A 23,692-nucleotide genomic window follows, 5' to 3' on the forward strand; every position below is an offset into this window, starting at 1 on the left:
ATTACGTTCAATCTTGGCTTAAAACCGAAATCTTGTTTATTTACTAATAAGTTACATTGCAACATACCTATATGTTTGGAGCTTTCCATGCCTAAAGAAGAAATGACATTGTGTTTATAGTGGTTAGGGCAGGTGATGCCAGTATTATTTGGCTAGATTATGGAAGCTTTGTCTGAAATACTACATGAACTTGGGTCGTTAGGGGAGTGAAATAAGAATATTCATAAATGTAATGTGCTTAAAAGTAGAGCGAGGCAGTTCCATCTGCATATGTAATTAACAGGACAAAGCTCTTCACTAGTATTCCCTGGCAGGGTAATGGCGCAGAGTCTGAGAGCAATGGAAAAGAACATCAATACCAAGGAGGCATGAGCACACCAACCTAGGGAGCTCATTTTGCCTTGAATACACTTTGAAGCTATATGAAATCTATTAATAGCACACATAGGGCCAGGTCTAGTAACCTGTAGTTACAAGAAAATAGATTTTGATTGAACATTAGAAAGAACTTCTTGACAGTAAGAACAATCTGACAATGGAAGCAATTGCTGAGAGAGATGGCGGGGTCCCCTTCCTTGGACAACTTCAAAAAGAGGTTGGGATGCTTTAACTGGGGAGGCTGTATTGAGCAGTGTCTGCTAGCAAGTTGAATCATGGAATTTTGCCTATTACCAAGGAGGACAGATAAGGGGAAACGTACACACTTTGAATATCCCTTATCCAAAGTGCTTGGGATGAAAAGTGCTTTGGAATGTTGGGAAAAATTGTATTTGCAGATATGCAACTAATTTATTTATTTATTGACAACATTTCTACCCCGCTCTTCTCAACGCCCAAGGGGGGGCTCAGAGCAGCTAACACTGGCAACAATTTGATGCCGCAATCAGAGGTGGCCCTAGGTAATTTTCAACGGTAAGCAAACAGTATTTTGGCAACCCCCCCCCCCAAAAAAAACCCCCAATCACTGATATATATTTTCTGTTCGTCATGGGAGTTCTGTGTGCCATATTTGGTTCAATTCCATCATTGGTGGAGTTCAGAATGCTCTTTGATTGTAGGTGAACTATACATCCCGGTAACTACAACTCGCATATGTCAAGGTCTATTTTCCCCCAAGAGTGCCTCAAGAGCGCCCCTGGGCAAAATCAACTATACTGCAAATGCTTACTTTGCGCAATGGGTTGAGCCGCCCCTGGCCGCAATATCACAATAACAACAATATAAAACCATAAATACAGAACAGATGAAAAACAATAACATTAATAATAGAGTCATATATACTTTCTTCCAATGTCCATGGAGGTTTTAGGCTTGATTTATTTGCTACTTATAACTATTTACAGGTCTTCTCTTCATATACTCACAAACACAATGAGAACTTCACACAACAAGGAGGGTCGTGGATTACATACGCAGACAATTATGGCAAGGCCTATAACCAACGGCAGATAGCAAGCTGCATGGCAGAGAATGAAGTGCACATACAAGCCACTCCCATTCTTCCCTCCAGAGGACAGGAAATGACCCAGCTGTCCCTCTAGGATCATCTCTGTTTCCTTAACTCTTTAGAGTACTCTGCTGGATTACTGCAACACTCTCTACATGGGGCTACCTTTGAAGGTAGTACCGAAACTGCAATTGGTCCAAAGATTTGCAGCCGGGTACTGGAGCACCGTACAGGGAATGGACAACTCCCACCTTATGGCATCTCCATTGTCTGCTACTGGGTTCAATACAAGTGCTGGTCATTACCCATAAAGTCCTAAACGGTTCAGGACCAGACTATCTACAAAGCCGCATCTCCGAATACAAACTGCCCTGGGCGCTGTGGGTCGCAGAGGCCCTTCTCTCAGTCCCACCCTTGCCTCAAACGCGGCTGGTGGGGATATCTTGGAGATGGGACCTGAACCTAAATATGAAATGCATATGTTTATTTATTTATTTACAGCATTTGTATTTCAACTTTTTCACCCTTTTCACCCTGAAGGGAACTCAGGGCAGATCACATGGCAAACATTCAATGCCATTAAACAGACAGGACAGACAATAGATAGAGATATATCTCGGCATTTTCCCCCAACTTCGGCATCCTGGAGGTTGTGCTTAATTCCTGCAACAGGGGAGTGCTGCTGCTCCATCCTCTATGATGAAGAGCCCATGATCACATACTTTCTCCTTCCATTGATTGCTGGCATTTTCTGGTATTTCCTTTTTAAGGTGCCGTAAAAGTACTCCCTGCTTAAGTAGTGCCTAATCTCCCTACTCATAGCTGTTTTTGAACTGCATAGGTAGACAGTGAGCTGGGCTGAAGGTCAGGTGCTCACCCTGACCCGGCCTTTGTACTGCCAACCTTTTGATTGGTGTGATCTACTGCTGCTGGTGATTAACCAGCTGTGCTAAAGCCCAGCCCTATTTATACCTTTTACACATTGCCTGATGGTAATTTTACACCATTTTCAAATATATTTGTGCACATATACACTGACCCATCAGAAAGCAAGGGTAGCACTATCTCAGTCACTCAAGGGGACAATCTTGGTTATTGGAGTGTTTTGAATTTTGGAATTCTGGGTAAAGATGCTATATAAATTGTGAAAAAGAAAAGAAGAAACTTTGGATATACTTGATAATAGACAGCAAGGGAACCGTGTGATCAGAGCTCATTAGAAACTGTTCCATGACAATTAATCAAGTGAGTGAGAATGGAAAAGAAAATTAGGCTTTTCACTTCTCTATTGAAATATCCATTTTTCACCTTCTGAGATAAGAGGATGGAGGGCATCTTGCCTTAGAATCAGCTCTTTTTCCAAGGCTTGTGATATATTAGCATGGGAAAAAATTACACATAAAACAGTGCATACATTTTTTTAAAGTTGCATACCTAAACAAGGAGCGTTGGAGATAGGAGCAAAATGGGGCCTCACATCTGTTTGGGACAGCAAATATAATAAAATCTTCATGGAAACAAAAACTTATTTGGACCTCACCTCCCTTAGTAACTACCAACGAGAAGTAATACTACAATCTTATTTTGCTTTGGTTAGACTACCTGGAAGTATGCTTTTCTGTGCACCACAATTCAAGCAGGATATTGACAAGCCTGAACATGTACAGTGGAGGGTGACCAGAATGGTAAAATCTCTGGAAGCCAAGCCCTATCAGGAGTGGCTTAGAGAGCTGAACATGTTTAGCTTGGAGAAGACCGAGAAGTGACATGATAGTATGTTTAAATATTTGAAAGGATATCATAGTGAGGAGGGAGGGAGCTTGTTTTCTGTTGCTCCAGAAACGAAGACATGTAACAATGAATTCAAACTACAGGAAAAAGAGATCCTGCCTAAACATTGGGATGAACCTCAGGACAGTAACAGGTATTCAACAGTAGAATATGCTGCCTTAGGGTGTTTCCAGACAGCGCCAAAATCCAGTTTTTTCCTTGATGTATGGTAAAACACTAACAAAAAGCAAATATTTGATTTTTATATCTATTTTGTATGCCTATATACCTGGGTACAAAAAAAAAAAATCTTGTGTGGAAAGGGTTTGCAAGTGGAAAAAGTTTCAGAACCCCTGCTCTAGATGTTCCTCTTCCTTTGCTCTACTGAGATTAATAGGGGCTGGATGCTCTGTGGTTTGCCAGTTCAAAAGACAAAATCCTTACTCTAGAGCAGATATGGGCAAACCCAGGCCCAAGAGCTGGATGCAGCCCCTTGGAATTTTTTCTCAGGCCCTCCTCTCCCTCACCCTCCTCTCCCTCACCCTCCTATCGTTCCTTTCCTCCTTCTCTCCTTCCTTCCTCCTTCCCTCCATCCCTACCTCCCTCTTTCTCCTTTCCTTCCACCCTTCCCTTTTGTCTTTCCTTCCTTCCCTCTTTCCTCCTTCCTTCCTTCTCTGTCCCTTTCTCCTTCCATCTTTCTCTTCCTCTCTTTCATCCTTTTCCTTCTCTCTTTCCTTCCTCCTTCCCTCCTTCCCTCTTTCTCATTCCATCCTTCCCTTCCTCCCTTCCGTCCTTTCTTCTTTCTCTCTTCCCTCCCTTCTTCCCTCCCTTCTTACCTCCCTCCATCCCTTTCTTTTGTCTTTCTTTCCATCTCTCTTTCCTTCCTCCTTCCCTCCTCTCTCTATCTCCTTCCACCCTTCCTTCCCTTTTGTCTTCCTTCCTCCCTCCCCTCCCCTCCCCTCCCTCTTTCTCCTTCCATCCTTCCCTTCCACCCTTTTATCCTTCCTTCCTTCCCTCTTTCCTCCCTCCCTCTTTCTCTTTCCATCCTTGCCTTCCCCCTTTCATCTCTCCTTCCTTCTCTCTTCCCTTCCCTTCCTTCCCTTCCCTTCCTTCCTTCCTTCCTTCCTTCCATTCATCTATCCATCCATCCATCACTGGGCAGCCAGCGTGTGGCACCCAAGTTAGAAAGTTTGCCCATACCTGCTCTAGATAATAAAAATAATTTTGAAACAAGCTGCTCAAGAAGTTGCCCTTTCTTTTCTGCCCTTTTTCCTTCATGAAAGCTTGACCCTGTCTATCCCTAATTTTAAAGCTTTCTTTCATTTCTGGCAACCACCTGAGTTTATTGACCTGGGCAGATTCAGAGATCTTTGCACCAGTCTTCAAGATATTATAAATTTTTTAAAGAAGTATTTTTATATAGAAAGGTTGCAGTCAAAGACAATTTGGTAGGGTTTGAAATTGCTTTTCATAGTAATAGATCTGCAACATGATTGAATGAGGCATCTCTTAATTTTTTTTTCTGTAGAAGTGTTTCTACAAAAGTAAGTGAAAGACAAAAGCATTTCAGCAGGACTTTTAGACAGGCTTCATAAATGATTTGACTTTCTCATATCTTTAACCTCATAGTATGGATATCAAGAATTACGGCATTCTTCAAAGACTGGACTATAGTATCACTGACTATTATTGGCTTGTTAAAAACATAAAAATCACTCATATAATTCCCTTCTTCCAAGATCCCTCCTCATAGTTTAAGATGTAATCCTGTACACATTTCTCTGAGAACAGTCGAATTCAGTGGGACTTTTGTAATCTGTAACCGAATGCAGACCTTCTGCAATAAACAGGTATACATAATTTAAGTAATACTGTAAATGATTTTTCCTGAATATAAATGCTATCAAATCAAAAAGGTACCAAATATTGATTTTAGTGCTGTCTGGAAGTTTCTGGGCGAGTCTGACTCCCACTCATTTGAAGTGCTATGGTGTTGGTTGCTGTTTTATTAAGAAGGTCATATAGTCTAGATAGTATTCTCTCTTTGAGTTGTCAACCCTATTTAGAGCCAGTCAATACAAATCTGTCAATTTTAACAGCTATTTCATTTGTCCCTGTCCTATAAAATTGTTTGGTTGGAAATAAGGAGAGACATTCTATCCTATGTGAGTATAAAATTGTAAGAAAATAATTCCCTATGTTCAGGTAAGACATATATACCTTGGATCCCATTCCAGGATAAAGGTGGGGTTTAAACTAAATTCATTAAATAAATAAAAAAATCCAGATGACTAAAATTCTATTGATTTGTTTATGAAGCATGTTGATCCAACACAGAAAGAGGGCAATTTGATACTCCCATCAATTCCGTTGCCAGTTCAATTGCTCTGTTTGGGTGGCGAGCGATGATCCTAAAAGGAGAGCTTTCCTTACATCTTACTTATTTGACTACCTCTGGTGCAAAGCGATGGATTACAAGTTGTTGGTTATAAACTGTCTTAATCTCTTTCCTGTGAAGCTTAGGCTGGCCAAAAGCTTCTGTTGTCCTTTGAACTGGTGGTATAAAAATACTGCTAAATGCAGCAGGTGCTAAGAGTGCCTGTTTTTGGATTGCTTGGCCTAGGATTACCAGACAATGCCCCAAGCCTCTAGTGACTGTAGAAAAAGGGAGGAGTCCAGCAAGGGAGCTCTATACAGGGAAATGGAATAGGCCAACTAAGACTGGAGATTTTAAGCTCCACCCAAAAAGTAATACAAGGGAAGGTCTCTACACTATTGGGAAGGCCTATAAACAGGGGCAACTAAAGCAGAGGAGAGGAGAAGGCAGAGCCAAGACTTCACAATTCCTGTTACATATAAACAGTTTTGGAAATAACTGGAGGAGAAGGAAGGAGAACCTCAGAATATTCACCACGTTATTATATTTTATTTAAATACTATTGTTTTTTCCTTCCCAGTTTGAAACCCAAGTATCCCACAATATAAGATCAAATACCATTAAAGCAGTGGGTTATAGAAAAATTAAAAACCAATTAAATTAATAACCATACGAAAAGCTCAATTTAAAACAGTTGAAAAAGTGGTCTGAATCCAACTTAACATGTTTTTATCCCATCCTTCCTGATCCTTCAAAGTTGCATACTGATTTTGGTTTAGATTCAAGACCTTTCACTCTGTGAAGCAGCTGGTACAAATTGTGATCGAGACTCCGGCTTTGATAAGGCTACCTTAAAAATTTCTAAGAGAGCGTCTTCCAAGGTTGCAATCTCAAATTAAGGTTGCTGTGACAACTGATTCTTCTGAAGTACGCCTCTGGAAGGAGCCACAATTAATAGACAGAATTGAAGTTACCATAGGAACCTTGAGTCGGAGCTCTCCAGCTCTTAATGTTTCCTGTTCCATTTATGCAATCCCTCGCTTCATAGCATTTGCCCTTGTTTAATGCTCTTAGTTCAACACAATAGTGTTTTGTGGGTCCATGGCAACTGGAGGAAATAATATTGGGAAAACTTTGCATACTTTGCAAAGAAGCCCAGGGTTCTTCTTATGAAAAAATGCAAGGAGAGCTCTATTTACATATGATACAAGGGGATCCGTATAATTTCCCAAAGAAGTGGAACATAAAATAGTCATTTTGCTCAACAAACTTTATTTCGGGGGTCATTGGGGATGGGTGATACAATTAAAAACTTTACATAAGGGGATGCACATTTCTGGAAATGCTTAAACAAAACTAAACAACAAAAGCACGCAAATCTTGGGGGGGAAATAAACAGTATGCTAACAATAAAGGAATCATGACTAGATATATGTGATTCTTACAAAAGCTGCTTTTCAACATCCGGTGTCTTGTGTGCAGGATTGAGATAGTAGTTTCTGTCCCAAATGAATGTAATCCCCATTAACCCCCTTCCATACAGTCCAAAGATAAGGCAGGTGGAAATGCAATGAACTCATACAGTGTAAGATACCACTTGAAATGGAAGGGTGACAACTTGTCTTTTGTCTCAAAAGCATTTGGGTTGCTTCTGTATCTGAAATTTTGTCATTTCCACTGGTGTGTAAGGTCCCCTTATAGTTCCTCATTTGTGATGGATGGGCATCATGAACTAAGGAGCATTTTATTCTAGCATTCATTAATATAATCACAAGCATGCTTCATTTGTTCAGTGGGTTAAGGACCAGGGCACTGTCAAAAAGTGGAAATGGCAGTTAACATGGTGTCAAACTGCCCTATCTTGTGCTTTGCTCATAGACCAAAATGTCTTGGACTGTTCTTTATAACCTGCCATGCTAAGGATTCTGTTTTTATAATTTGTTGTTGTGTGCCTTCAGGTTGTTTCAAATGTATTGCAACTATAAGACATCCCTAGGGTTTTCTGGAGCTGAGAGTGTGTGACACCCTCAGGGTCACCCAGTGGGTTTCCATGGCTGAACAGGAAATGAATTTGTGTCTTAATAGTCATACGGTGCACCTACACTGTAAAATTAATGCACTTTGACACCTAGAGTTGTGCGCAGAACCGTTTTCCTTCGGTACATCTGTTCTTTCATTACTTTCATTGCCTTCAGGAGCATGTAACAGGAAGGTTCTTCCCTGTATGAAAATCAGCTCAACACGAAAGCAAGCGATCCCAGCTCCTTGCCTGCTTTTCATGAGCACATGGCGCTCCATTCCTCCTTGCCTTTGAAAGTGTGTGGTATGCAGGCCCAGAAAGCATGCATGCTTGACTGCAGCTGATTGCATCCTCTAGAGTAAGACTGAGAACTTGCCTCCTTGCCTTGGAATGAGAGTGCGTGTGTGGCATACAGGCTCAGAAGGTCCGTGCACCTGCTTCCAACCAAGCGCCTCCACTAGAGTAAGAATGAGAACTTGCCTCCTGGCTTTGGAAAGAGTGCGTACGTGTGACGTGCAGACTCAGAAAGCGTGCGAGCCTGCCTCAAGCCGAGCACCTCTCCTCTAGAGTAAAACAGCAACCTGTGCTGGATGGGGTTGCACTCCCCCTGAAGTCATAGGTCCACAGCTTGGGGTCCTCCTGGACTCAGCACTACGCTTGATGTGCAAGTGTCTGCGGTGGCCGGGAGGGCCTTTGTACAATTAAAACTTGTGCACCAGCTGCGATCATATCTCGTGAAGTCTGACTTGACCCAGGTGATCCATGCCTTAGTTACCTCTAGACTGGACTATTGCAATGCACTCTATGTGGGTCTACCCTTGAAGACGGCCCTCAAAACTTGGCTTTTCTGTTGCACTTTCGGAGAGTGACCATGTACCTCTTTTTGTTATTCCTCCCACAATGTTGTCCTCTTACTGTATTTCCTTCCACCTGTGTGAAAGCCTGTCTTCACTACTTCATTTTCTACTAGTTTATCCCTTACAAACATTTCTTTTTCATTTTCTCATTCAGAGTATTATCATTTTATGTTGTACATCTGGACCACTCATTTTGATTGATTTCTCATTGCATTATTTTGTCTTGTTTTACTTTGCTTTGTTTTATTGTATTCCTAAGTCGTTTTGGTTTTATTATGTATTTTGCTGTAATGTATTTCTGGGCTCAGCCTCATGTAAGACACCCTGAGTCCCCTTTGGGGAGATGGTGGCGGGGTATAAATAAAGATGATTATGATTATGATTATTATTATATGCCTAAAATGACAGGAAGGTGAGCCTAGGAAGCCCTTCTCCAATAATGGGCCAATTGAAAGTGGATCTTTCAGCACCCTAGAGTGAAAACAGATATCTTCCCTCCCAATTTTGGGAGACGCAGAAAATGGATCAGGACCCCCATTTAAATCCAGGACACAAAATGGGTCAAGTTTTACCCCAAATGCACAACCCTATTGACACCACTTTAACCACCATGGTCTGATGCTATGGGATCCTGAGTTTATAGTTTGGTAAGACACCAGCACTCCTTAGCAGAGAGAGCCAACATTTCTCTTCCAAAGTCAGAAGGCCAGACATATTGTGTTCACAGAATGGGTGGCTCTTCTTTTCTCAAAATTGCTGATAGTTTGTTTGCTTTTTCCTTCTCAAGTTCTACAGAGCAGATAGTGTGAGCAGATTTTTTGAAAAGTGTTGATGCTCGATTGCACTGGAACACAGCCAGTGCGTGTGCCAGCCTTTAACTTCAGTTGCTGGGCTTTGATATTCCATCCAGAAAGACTGCCAGTTAAGATGAGTTTGTGGCAGTATCTGATCTCCGTGCCCATTGTACTGTGTAAGCGGATTCTGGCATCATGCCATTTTATTGTTGCCAGGGGCCTGACGGATAATGATGTTTCCTGAAGTAAATGTGTTTTCCTCACTGAGAAATTGGTTCATTAGTATGAGGAAATGATCAAGTCACGGGGATAAGAGGAGTTGGTTTAGTAGTCATGGGCATAGAAACGATTTCCGATGTGACTGAGGAAGTGAGGTTAAAGTCTCCCAGTGGTGAAGAGCGGAGTTTTAAAATGGAAGGGAAAGAGTTCCTGCCGTCTCCTTCATGCCTGCGAGGCGTTCCACCCTCCCTGAAACAAGCCATGTAATGCTATTAAACGGCACGCCGAGGAGAGCTAATAATCTGTTGCTACATTAAACATTATTATTTCCTGTATCTCACCACTGATTTTTACGAGTGTGCCACTGAGCCCACCGACAAGAACTCCACTGTTATGTGAAATATGAGCCGTTTTAGTTGCAGAAAGCTTTTTAGACGGCCCTGACAGTCCTGTTTAACTGAAGCTCGTGTGGCTTCATCTGTTTTAAGCGGCTGCACTATACTTCTGCTTTGAAGTGCTCTAAAACTTGAATATTGTTTGTTGGGGGCCATAAGCCATCGCTCTTTGTGTGGTGATGGAATGCAATTCTTACTCGTTTAGAATGAACCATTCTTATCCTCTCTTTATAGGAGGTCTGCAGAGAAGCTCACAACAAGCCTATAAACAATAGCACAGCTTGAGCCTCCATTAACTAAAATCCTTGGGACCAGAGGGTTTATAAAAAAGAGATTTTGGAGGGTTTGGAATACCTGAAATTTGACAGGGGAAAGCGAAGTGGAAAGGACACGGTCCTATAGCAAAGCTTCTGGAAGACTTACCCTAATTCTTTGCAGATGGATGCTGTTTTGCCAGGCTTCTCATGACTAACCACTGTTGTATTCAGAGTTGCCATTGCTAGAAGTCCCATGGTGGCACCAACATCACAACACTTTGAGTGAGATCTGTGCCAGATTATATCTGCAAGGTTGTGGTAGTATATATGAAGTATTTCCAGGTGTGATGGGTGAGTGTGGCATGAATCAGCTACTCTGCCCTTTGTTATCAAGGGTGGAAGTGGTGGTGGCAGCAATCAGAGTTTCTGTTTTTAAATTGTTTCCAATTTCACTATTCCAGAAAAGAGAGACCCAACCTGTAATAAAAACACACACAAACAGCCAAACACTAGGTGAAGATTTACAGCAGAAATGAAGAATGGGTGGTCCTCTACATGTTGCTAAACTGGAAATATAATCACTCCTTACCAGTATCATTTAAGAAAGATCCACGTGGCCTCTGCTCCTCATTTACAGGAAGAAAAAGATCTGTTCAAAATATATGAAATATGTTGTAAATTAGCCAGAGGCTAATGGTTTAACTGATGATTTAGGGGGGATTGTGGGCTTTCCTGTGGCATGAAGTGATGGGCCATCAAGTCTGGGAAATTCAGGCCTAGGTTCTTGCTGTGAAAAAAAATGGCTCGGAAAGTGCAGGCCTTCAAGGTCAGTCAGAAGAGCCAGAAGTCACAACAGTAGATAAGGAATTGAGTAAAGAGCTAAGTGATAAGGAGGGTTCCTAGGAGAACCACCTGTAGCTACGGAGATCAACAAAAGTCTTCATTTACAAATCAAAGCTGAAAATAGATTGTGCTGGTCAGAAAAATTACATGGGAAAGTTGTGGAGAAAATTCACGGGAGAGGTAATACTTTCATGAGTGGTTATTAAACAACAAGTTTAAGGGCAGTTCAGGCAACACTGCATTAGAGTGAGTAGCTAAGCCTGAGTTCTCTTGTTTCTGGTTCAAACCAAGCCTTGGTTTTGGATTTTAATATCCTGGGTGCTTTATATCTTCCTGTTCATGTATTCCTGTTTAAGTTTTTACTAGTTATACCTTCTTGCTTGTGAACTTATGCTGTGGCTGTGATTTCTGGCCGTTCCTGGACTTTGCCATTTCTGGAACTTTATGAGACATTTGAATTATTGCTTGGTTATCACCTGTTGCTAAACCTTTTTGGATTATATATCTTCCTTTCTCATTCCTGCTTTTTACATGCTTTTTATATGTTTTACAGTAAGCTGGTTGCTTATTTTCCTGGACTCTTGTGTGGTGCGGTGGTCATAGGTGTTTCTACGTCTGGAGTGCAACAAAATATTGCACATTTTAAAGTTGCAAACTCTGATTACATGTATGAAATACGAATATAACATGTAAAACCACGTTTTATACTCGGTGGTAGATTGTCCCCACTTTACTACTGAGCCTCAGCTCTTATGGGAAGAGATATTAGTCATATATGTGTGTGTATGTGTGTGTGTGTATCTCATCCCTGGAGCGTGTCTAGAGAACACAGTATCCTGTGAGAATACAAGCTGTAGCTTGGAAAAGCTACTTTTTTGCCTTCAGGTCTCAGAATCCCCTAGCTGGCAGGTCACTGGAAGCTGTAGTAAGAAAAAATAATTTTGTCAAGCTGTTTCACAAGTTGTGCCTGCACTACCCCACAAAGAATCTAATTCTTGCAGCAAGATTGTAAGTTCCATCTTTTGTGATGGCACATAAACACAAACATGGTTTTTTAGCTGTCTGAGCTGGATAGTTCCTTTGATGGTTTTGTTCTCCACGCTCTGCTCTCCCTGCTCAGCTCCCATTATATAGTTGCTTTGTGAACCCAGTTGCTTTGTGAATCCAGGCATCCGCTAAACACTTGCTAGTTCAACTCAGGTGGCAGAAGAATAAAGTGTGACTCCATTACTTTTTTCTATTGATGTGCTCCTTGGACCACACATTTCTTCTGATATAGTCCTGCTTCTATAGCTTCCCCAGGGCTCTAACATAAGAGGCATGCTCTTGCATTGAAATTGCTTTTGGGCTCAACTCCCATCTATCTCACCCAGTATGTTTAATGGTCAAAGATTCTGGGAGCAATACTCCAAAATAAGACATTTTACATTTTGCCTTAGGACTTTATTGCATGAAACTGCTATTCCACATTGTTGTTGATAATGGAAACATACCGGGCTGAGCACCTTTGATATTGTACCTCTCTTTTTTATTTTCAAAATTATTGCGACTAGTGCTACACAAAATTATTCAAAACATTTTCGATTGGTAACACATGTTTACATCATTTCCCCTCACTCTCCCTCTTTCCCCTCCCTGGGAGCAGTTTACAAATTTTGCTGTACGAATTATGATTGTGTGATCATGAGGATAATCTTGTTTAATTCCTTATATTTATCTTTCTCCTTTATTTTGTAAATTAAGCCTTTCCATTTTGCCTCCCATGACTTTCTGATTTGGCCTATCCTGAAGTAACTTTTCCTTACAAGACACAATTTAAGGTGAAGAAAGATCTAAAAAATTGGAGGGAATTATAAATTACATGTTAGATGCAATTAAAGCTTTAGGCCAGTGATGGGCAACCTTTTGAGCTTGGTGTGTCAAAATTTGCCAAAAACCTGAGCATAACTTGGGTGGGGTGTCAACTTCGAGAACCCCCCCCCCCCATAATTTTGCAATATTTATAGTTTAAATAAGAAAAATGTATATTCCATGCTGAGTTATGGAGTGAACAATGCAAAACGTGCAGATGTTAAATTTGTAGAGCCTTTTACAAATTTAAGGATGGAATTAGATTGGCTCTTATAAGGTGTACTTCTCTGTATGCGGCCACATGTGGCCGCGTGTCATCAAAAATTGCCATGCGTGTCAGTGCTGACATGCGTGTCATAGGTTCACCATCACGGCTTTAGGCACTTTAGGCTGGCAGGACCAAAAGAAATGGGACACAAAATCATGGTATAAATATTTAGCAGACTACCTCCTCCAAAACTGCATTAGCGAAAGGACATTGTACATCTCTGCAATATTGCAGTTGCACCACTGTTCTGTGGTTGTGCAATCCAACTTTACATACTCTTGTAATTACTTCTTTCTTAATATTATGGTTCCCTAATTTATTATTATTTTAGTGAAATTATGCATTTTAGAATAAAAACCTAAAAGAACAAAGATTCATTCAAAATAAAAGGTAAACAGCGAACAACAAGGGGAAAGAGGAGTGTGGGAGTATTCTGCCCCTTGACATTACTACTAGCATTCCACTACAGAAGTGAAATGGATCCATCACCAAGGCCGTTAACTGGAACATTGTGGGATTGGGAAATATTGATAGGATTCACTCATGAATGGATAAGGATGGGAGAATCACAGTTGTTGTTGTTGTTCATTCGTTTAGTCGTCTCCGACTCTTCGTGACCTCATGGACCAGCCCATGCCAGAGCTCCCTGTCGGCCATCACCACCCCCAGCTCCTTCAAGGTCAGTCCAGTCGCTTCAAGGATGCCATCCATCCATCTTGCCCTTGCTTGGCCCCTCTTCCTTTTGCCTTCCACTTTCCCCAGCATAATTGTCTTCTCTAAGCTCAGAGGGGGAAGAAAATCAGTAGTGGGATGCACACAGCACTGTGTGATAGGGACTCTCACCAAAGGAGACAGTTCAACTGCAATGTTGGTTTGCCTATATTGTGTGATAAAGTCCTCAGGTTGCTTTCATGCTACTCCTGAACCATATGACCAACCATATGGGTAGAGAATGCGTTAGAATAAGGACCTTTGGCTAGCGGGCAAATGCTCCCATCCAAACTCCCACCTGCTGCAGTTGCTAAATGGTGCAACATGTTGTCCAGGTGTCTCTTTTGTTGTGTGTGTGTGTGTATATATATGTATGGAATTTCTAAAGTTCACTAACTTTTGTCAACAACCCAGGATCCCCCGTTCTTCTCTTCCTCAACAGAACCATTCCCCCCTTCCCACCCTCGGTTAAGTCATCTCCTCCCTCCAACATCTCCCTCCCAATAATGATACAAAAGCAAATAGGTGGTCCAATTTTTTTGCTTAGCATCTCAATATGCTGGAATATGCTGAAATGGGCCCATTTGAGATTGACACTCTGGCACTTTAGTTGTGAATTGATGGCAGCTAGTTTTAACTACAGATGTTCTTCATTTTTAAATTGTGCTATTTTATTTTGTGTGTGGATAGTGGTTGTTTTTATCATTTTTATGTGATTTTTTTATACACATGTACCATTTATGTTAGGGCCCCCTGGTAATACAGCGGGCTAAACCACTGAGCTGCTGAACTTGCTGACTGAATCTGGGGAGCAAGGTAAGCTCCCATTATTAGGCCCAGATTCTGCCAACCTAGTAGTTTGAAAACATGCAAATATGAGCAGATCAATAAGTACTGCTTCTGCGGGAAGGTAACAGCATTCCATCCAGTCATGATGACCAAATGACCTTGGAGATGTCTACGGACAACTCTGGTTCTTCAGCTTAGAAATGGAGATGAGCACCCCAGAGTCGGACATGACTAGACTTTACCTACTGTTTATGTTGTATACTGCACTTGGAGTTCCTTCTAAGCTGCCCTGAGTCTCTTTTGGGAGCAGCTTGCAAAACATAAATAAAGATTATTATTATTATACTGACACAAAAACACAGTATGACACAGCAAATGAGATATATATGCTGGATTTAATATCACAAAATCACAAGTCTAACACTGCCCAAGGGTTTAGGACTGTGTGATGTATTTTCAAATTATTATTATTATTATTGAATTTCATATTGAATGGTGGAACTTGGCATAGTTTGAACAAACCTTCCCTAATCTTCTCCCATTCCCATAAGGACCACAGGACTAACTGAGGGGTCCAGTAAAAGAAACCAAGTAGATATTCTGAGCTAAATCCACATAGCAATGGAGGATCTTACCCATTATTTTCAAAACACTGCCATCACCGTATTTTCATAACATCCCCCAGCCCGAGTTTTAGTAGTTATGCTTCCAGCACCAGATACACAAAACAGCATGTCTGTCTCCCGACTACTATGCAGCCCTTTTATGTTAGTACATCTATAAAGCTATCTCATCTAAATTTGCCTCGCGAGGCTGAAGTAACCCTTTCTCTCAAAAAATAATAATAAAGCACAGTGGGATGCAAAGCCCTGTTATGAAGATCACATTGCATGCCTTAATAATTTGCCATAAAGAAAACGCATTCTCCTAAAATATATTAGAGTGCTACATTTGGGGGGTGTAGGATGGGAGGGAATTAGCAGGGAACTGAAAGACGCCACCAGTGCTATAGAGCAAATCCATTAAAACCGGGTTCATACTGGTAGTATAATGCCTAGCTGACTTCAGGAAGACCTCTGGTGCCCTAAAGATCTCATAATTGGCCAAACGTCTTTGATTGCCGTGCTTGGGTTCACCATTGTAAGTGTAAAAATTAATTACCCCAGCAAGCAGCTGCAGCGCTTCTAACGCAAGGGTGTCAACACACTTCGTCTTTCCAAATGGTTCATTCTAGCCTGGTGCTGGAAATGAGCCTCGCCGTAAATGTGATTTGTGAGGCTCATTAATGAAGAGCTAGACCTAATTGACTTCTCTTTGCTTTATGACAACATTTAAAAAAGTTCTGCAACAGCAATGATAATTCTTCTTGACTTCTTTGATGCTGGGATTCCTGATGCTGCATATCCACATTTATAAAATGGATGGCGATACAAAGGGATTTGGTATGTATTCTCCTTTTGCAGGTAGCAGCAGCTTTGGCAATTGTAACGGGTGACTTTCGTGCTGGCAAAGTAGTAGTAAACCAGCTCTGGGCTTTAATCAGAAATTTAAAGAAGGGACACAAACCACTGAACCCTGTCCCATTTAAAGTTCGGACTCAGAAATGGAACAGATTCACTCTCCCATTGACATGATAACTGCTATCTGCTGCTGAGTTGTAGCTGAAGGGGAGATGTGTCAACTTTATGATGGATTTCCCAATGTGGTTCATATGCACTGTGCAATATTCCTTCACAATCCCTCTCTCCCACATCTGTATAGTCCCATTCAGGTGTTTATTTGAACAGGAATGCTAGAATTGGGGCTATTGGTCAAAGTGATCAGCCCCCAAATCCTGAAGTCCTTTGTATGCTAGACCTTAAGGAATTTTAATCAACCCTTGGTATCCACAGATTCAATCATCCACAGTCTGATTTTTTTTTTTAAATTCCCAAAGCTTGCCATTTTATATAAGGGACACCCATTTTCTATGTCATTGTATATAATAGGACTCCATGGATGTTTGTATCCAAGGGGCCCTCAAACCCAAATCCAGTGTATAACAAGCACAAAATCTGAAAAGAACCTATAGTCTATGGACCTCCAGTGGTCCCAAAGAATTAAATATGGTTCATGGCCTCATCCTTACACTGTTGCAAGGAGAGTGACTGGTCTCACAAAACCCTCTTAGTTTTGGAGTTCAGCCCTTGAATGTGTCTAATGATCAGGGTACTCTGGATGATGGGAGTGACAATGAGGTCCATGTGTCTAATGCTCAGGTTGCTGTGGATGCAGGAAATGACGATGTAGGAAAGTAGGAAAAATGGGTTTATATATCTGTGGAATGACCAGGGTGAGACAAAGGACTTTTGTCTGCTGGGGCTAGCTGTGAATGTTTCAGCTGATCACCTTGATTAGCATTCAATGGCTTGGAAGGGCCTAAGGGGAATCTCTTGTTGAGAGTGATTTTATGTGCCTGTTTGTTGCTGTTGTAATTTTTGAGTTTTTTTAATACTGGTAGCCAGATTTTGTTCATTTTCATGGTTTCTTCCATGAAAATTTTGTTCATTTTCATGGTTTCTTTGCTATGTTCAGCAAAGGACAAGAGGGATCCTCTCACCTCTGCAGGAGTCTACCGTGTACCATGCAGCTGTGGACTACATAGGGACCACCATAGTCTACATAGGGACCACCAAACGCAGCGCCCAGACACGCATCAAGGAACATGAAAGGCACTGCAGACTACTTCAACCAGAGAAGTCAGCCATAGCAGAGCACCTGATGAACCAACCTGGACACAGCATTTTATTTGAGAACACAGAAGTGCTGGACCACTCTCACAACCACCATGTCAGACTACACAGAGAAGCCATTGAAATCCACAAGCATGTGGACAATTTCAACAGAAAGGAAGAAACCATGAAAATGAACAAAATCTGGCTACCAGTATTAAAAAACTCAAAAATTACAACAGCAAAACAACAGAGGGGAAACAAACAGGCACATAAAATCACTCTCAACAAAAGATTCCCTCCAGGCCCTTCCAAGCCATTGAATGCTAATCAAGGTGATCAGCTGAAACATTCACACCTAGCTCCAGCAGACAAAAGTCCTTTGTCCCACCCTGGTCATTCCACAGATATATAAACCCGTTTTCCTACTTCCAACAGACCTCACTACCTCTGAGGATGCTTGCCATAGATGCAGGCGAAAGGTCAGGAGAAAAATTGCCTCCAGAACATGGCCACATAGCCCGGAAAAACCTACAACAACCCAGACTCAATTTTTAATCCCACACACAGATGGGCTGTGTGGTCACATTCTTGAAGTCATGTGATGTCACTTTTAATTCTGGTTGGGGGCAAACTAGGAGGAACTAAGATTAGTGTTTCTGGTTAGGAGTGTTAATTTAGGCCAAAGCATAGGTTTGCCTGCCTTTTTACTACACTTAAAATAAACTTTGGTGATATCTGAGTGATCTAGCCTGGATGAAGCATATGGATAACAGGTTGTGGCTGCAGTGAGAGGCAAACTTAACTGTTTTGTGGCAATTTTGATGATTTTTACCATTCATTTAAAAAAAGGATTTATTGGGGGGGGGGGGGGTGTCTTTTCAGATATTTCAGTAAGTCACAAAATAGGGGTTGGGGCCACATGAGGACCTCTGACATACCTCCCATATTTTATATAGTTGCTCAGTCCTTGTAGAAACCAGGGATCATTCTGAAGAGATTTATCCTTTATTGCATCAATGGTTTTTTTGTTTTGTTTCTATTTCCCTCTCTTGAAACATTTTAAGAGTAGAACATAACTCCCTGAACAATCAGTACGCTGGCTGTGGGTAAGTCTATCATGATCATTTGTCATTTGCAAACTGCCTAAAACACACCACACATTTTAAAACGAGAAGAGAAGCCTCCCAGGTTAACTCTAAAGAGTAAGTCTGAAAACAATATCATATTTACTCATTGAACCTAAACAGGAATGTAGAAAAGAATTACAGTACAAGAAACCTATACAAAAGGTAGCATACAGAGTATGGGCTGATGTAATAGGTAGCAAAAGGAGGATTCAAGAGAAAAGAAGTATGTCTATAATTATTTCTAAAAAGCAAATTGTGGGATTTTGATGGATATGATACCATGCTTGTTCAGGACTCAGGTTCCTGTCTGTGTCTGGAAATTATTTTTCTACATTCAAGGAATAAATACTTGGTCAGACCACTGAGCACCACACTAAGGATGTTAATTTTCAATTATTCTGTCCTTGCATGTGAGCGTGAAGAATTAAAATATTTTTCTCCCTGCTTTATGATAAAATGAATATTCCCCAGCAGTATTCTCCTGTTTGACTGATCCAAACTCTTGTACAGGAATTATTCTGCAGATGAAAACTTTTTTTGCACAAAAACTTGTTTTTTATGTGCAGGAGACTCCTTTTCTTGCCATAAGACAGTGGTTTTCAACCTGGGGTCCCCAGATGTTTTTGGCCTTCCACTCCCAGAAATCCTAACAGCTGGTAAACTGGCTGGGATTTCTGGGAGTTGTAGGCCAAAAACATCTGGGGACCCCAGGTTGAGAACCACTGCCATAAGACAATGACTCAATGGGATGGCATCCTTGGACCACTACTTTGGTTTTTTTTTCCATGTCAGGAGAGACTTGAGAAACTGCAAGTCACTTCTAGTGTGAGAGAATTGGCCATCTGCAGAGATGTTGCAGAGGGGATGCCCGGATGTTTTACCATCCTCTGGGAGGCTTCTCTTATGTCCCCGCATGAGAAGCTGGAGCTGATAGACTGGAGCTCACCCCACTCCCCAGATTCAAACCACCAACCTTTTGGTCAGCAGTCCTGCCAGCACAACGGTATAACCCATTGCGCCACCGGGGGCTCCTCCAAATTTGGTGAGGCACCAGAACTCTTTGGCAGAGAACGCTAAAAACCTTGTAAAATCACAACTCCCAGCATTCCATAGCATTGAGCCATTTAAATGAAAGTGATGTCAAACTGCATTAATTCTGCAGCATCGAGGCACTGGCATTCCAAAATGCACAAGAACATGCCATGCGTAATTTAGAGATGGGAGAGGGACTTCACTTGTAAGGTATTGAAGGGGATGATAAAGTGAGATAGCAGGATGCTAATGGCAGAAATTTATCGATATTTTTGAGGGATATGGACAGGGATCGAAGCGAATGAAGTTAAGATGCTGTCAAGAGGAACAGAATGAAAAAGTTTTAAAAAGTGAAATAGAAAAGAGAGGCCTTTTTGACTACAGCAAGGCTTTTCCAGGTGCAGCCTATTTTTAGTGGAACTGCAGAAAAGGGCACTAAAAGATTATAGCACTTAGAGATCTCCTAAGGTAGATAATTATCAAGTCAAGCTCTCTTTAAAGTTTTTCTAATGTCAGATGGGTGGGAGGTTGAATGAAACATTGCTTCATTTTCCCAAGTCAAGTGTATGTTTATGCCTCTCAAGACAGTAGTTTAGTATCCAGTGTGCTTTTGGCTCCTACAGATTTATTTATTTATTTACTTCATTTGTATACCGCTTTTCTCAGCCCTTAGGCAACTCAAAGCGGTTAACAACAGCAAAAATGCAATGCTAAACATCATAAAAACAGTTAAGGGACAGTTAAAACAGTAACATAGTAAACAATTAAGCATCAATATAACATCTCATTAGCGTCTCATCAGTAGACTCAAGATCCAATCTCATCATCCGTTATTCTGTATTCCTATATTCATTACACTGCCTAATCAAATGCCTGCTCGAACAACCAGGTCTTCACTTTCCTCCAAAATGCCAGTAGGGAGGGGGCCGATCTAATATCTGTAGGAAGGGCATTCCACAGCCAAGGGGCCACCACTGAGAAGGTCCTGTCTCTCATCCCCGCCAGGCGTGCCTGTGTTGCAGGCGGGACTGAGAGCAGGGCCTCTCCAGATGATCTTAATGTCCTAGCTGGTTCATAGGAGGAGATGCGTTCGGACAGGTAAGTCGGGCCAGAATCGTTGACAACACTTTAATTGCCATGGCTCAATACAATTGAATGCTGGGAGTTGTAGTTTTGTAAAATTACAATTCCTGTGATTGCATAGCATAGAGCGATCACAGGAATTCAGACATTCAGAGTTGTTGGAGCACGTAAGAAATCAGTTAGCGTGTGTGTATGTGTCAACTGTAAAATAAGATGCACAAAGCTGATTGGTCGGGCTGTGCCTGGGGAGCTGGCTGAGCCTGGAACTCTTGTATACTGTTACATTTTTCAGACTTAAGCTGTGCAGGTGCTTGCAGAAAAGCAGAGAGAAACAGACAGTGAGGCAGTTTTGAAGTGTGCTCTTGCTTCATGAGCTGCTGGAAGAAGTTTCTCCACCTGGACAAAGAAAGACCATTTTATGTGAGTCAATGGAACTGATCACATGATTGTAAATATGTTGTTCTCAACTATGAAGAGTAAACTACTTGTTCTTTATTGTTCATCTGTGTGGCATATTTTCTTTCTCTGGTAAGGCAGTGTGTAGGCTGGTTAAATGTGAACTATGAATGATTTTCATTTAGTCACAAACGTGTCATTGCCACCTGCTTCAGCCTTGCTGAAATCACCAACTAGATCTTGACTAACTTCATTTTGAGCTGAAATAATAGCAGCTTACAATGGCAAGCTTACATGAAATCACACATTCTCTCAAATGACACAAAATTGAAGATTTAGCCAAAGAGTGGTGAATTATCTTATTCTCCATCTTAACCCCCCCCCCCCCGGTCTTGAAGTAATAGATCAGCCTAGAAAACCTTCTTTTCTGATTTCAGATAGTCAATTCTAAAGCAACTTAAGACAATTATTTGTGTTATCCATGTATTGTTTACCATTAGTGTAACTCTACCATAGTAGCTGCTATTCCCCTGTGCCGTCATTATGTATGTTTTGATTCTCAAGTGTTCAATAGAACTCCCTGTTAGATAGCATTGTACGGATTAGGTTTACTGTTTCCAGTTTGTCTCCTGACAATATTCATCAAAGTAGGCGTGGAGAACTGTGAGCCTAGGGGATTACAACACAATACACCTTGCAAATAAAAATAAAAGAAAAAATAGAAGAAAATAAAACAAATCTGAATTATTTTTGGTCCAAAATGCCTACAAACACTCTATAGGGGGTATGGGGGCATTTTCACCATGCCCCCCAAAAACTATTTTAGTGCTAGAAGAGGCTCTAATTTAGATGTGTGTGTGTGTGTGTGTGTGTGTGTGAATGTTGTGAAAATGCACCAAAAGGATAATGCTTTGAAATTATGTCTGTTCTACGTTTCCACCAAAATGGCCCTAGGAGCTGCATGAAGCCAGTGGATCACATTTGGACTGGATCTCTTGAGGTCTCTATAATTCTTCTGATCTGGAGATCTTTTCACTCCATTTCAAAGCTACCCAGTCAATTTTAACTTATGAATTTTAACCTGCATCTTATCGGTAAATTTTAAGCTGCATTTTATCTGTGTGCTTGTGTTATATGTATTTCAATAGTGCTTTGTTTTAACCGTGTTGTACTCCACCTTGAGCCGCAAGAAGAGGCAGGAAATAATAAATAAATATATATTATGTTATATTATATACCAGCTTGGGTACCCAACATTGCCTGGGTTATTTGAAAAAGACATTTTTTAAAAATTGTACAAAATGCATAAGGTTGTGGGTGGACTACAATTCACATCATGCCAGGTTAACCCTAAAAACTCCATCAGTACTTAAATTTTGTTATGTTGGGCAAGTTTGCTCTAGATGCATCATCAATGGGTTTCAGTGTGCTCTCTGGCTGTAGGGTAAACCACAATTCCCATTATGATGAGTCAGTCCCCTCAAAACCCCCCAGTAGGTTGAGCTAATCATTGGGGTTCTGTGTGCCAAATTTGGTCCAGGTCGATCATTGGTGGAGGTCACAGTTTTTTTTGGTTGTGGGTGAACTACAACTCCCAGAAAGGAAGGTCAGTTCCCCCCAAACACCTCCAGTAATCAAATTTTGGTGTATCAGATATATGTGCCAAGTTTGGGCCAGATCGTCAATGTGACATCATTTTAAAAAATTTAAATGTGGCTATCATTCCCCTCTCAGTCTTCTTTACTCCAAGCTCCCTAAGACATTCCTTGTAGAGTTTGGCTTCCAAACCTTGGATCATTTTGGTTGCCCTTTTCTGGACACGTTGAATCATAGAATCATAGAGTTGGAAGAGACATTGTAGGCCATCCAGTCCAACCCTCTGCCAAGAAGCAGGAAAATTGCATTCAAACCACCCCCAACAGATGGCCACCCAACCTCTATTTAAAAGCCTCCATAGAAGAAACCTCCACCACACTTTGGGGCAGAGAGTTCCACAGCTGAGCAGCTCTCACAGTCAGAAAGTTCCTCCTAATGTTCAGGTGGAATTTCCTTTCCTGTAGTTTGAAGCCATTGCTCCGCGCCCTAGTCTCCAGGGCACCCGAAAAGAAGCTTGCTCCCTCCTCCCTGTAACTTCCCCTCACGTTAAGGAGGTGGGGGGAAGCTTGTTTTCCATTGCTAAAGAGATAGGAAAAGAGATTGCCGCTAAACTTAAGGAAGAATCTTCTAATGGTAAGAGTTGTTCAGCAGTGGAATACATTATCTCGGAATGTGTTGAAGTCTCCTTCTCTGGGGGGTTTTCAGCAGAAGCTGGATGACTATCTGTCAGGAGTACTTTGATTGTGTGTTCCTGCATGGAAGAATGGGGTTGGGGTCTCTATAATTCTATCAAGCTGGACATCTTGTCTCTTGGATTCAACTTCTTGCACACTCAGGCATGGGCATGGAAGAGAATACCTTCCCATCCATGCCAGGCATGCCAGGCATTTTAAAAAAAAAACTTGGGCATGTTTTGCATGCTTCACAGTGGACAAGCTTTAAGACCTATGGTGTCTGATTGGAAAATTGTATCTCTAACTCCATAATTTCTCTAGAATCTTGGCAACTTCATTTAGGGATTGTATTTAAACAATGTAAGCCCTCGCTTTCAATGAACGTATCCGTAAAATAGTATTTCCAGGTAGCTGGTGGTGTTTGCTTTTATATCCCCCTTTTACAAAAGGGACGAGTCTGCACAAGGCTTCA

Source organism: Anolis sagrei, chromosome 3, assembly GCF_037176765.1.
Source record: "Anolis sagrei isolate rAnoSag1 chromosome 3, rAnoSag1.mat, whole genome shotgun sequence".
Classification (NCBI taxonomy): Eukaryota; Metazoa; Chordata; class Lepidosauria; order Squamata; family Dactyloidae; genus Anolis; species Anolis sagrei.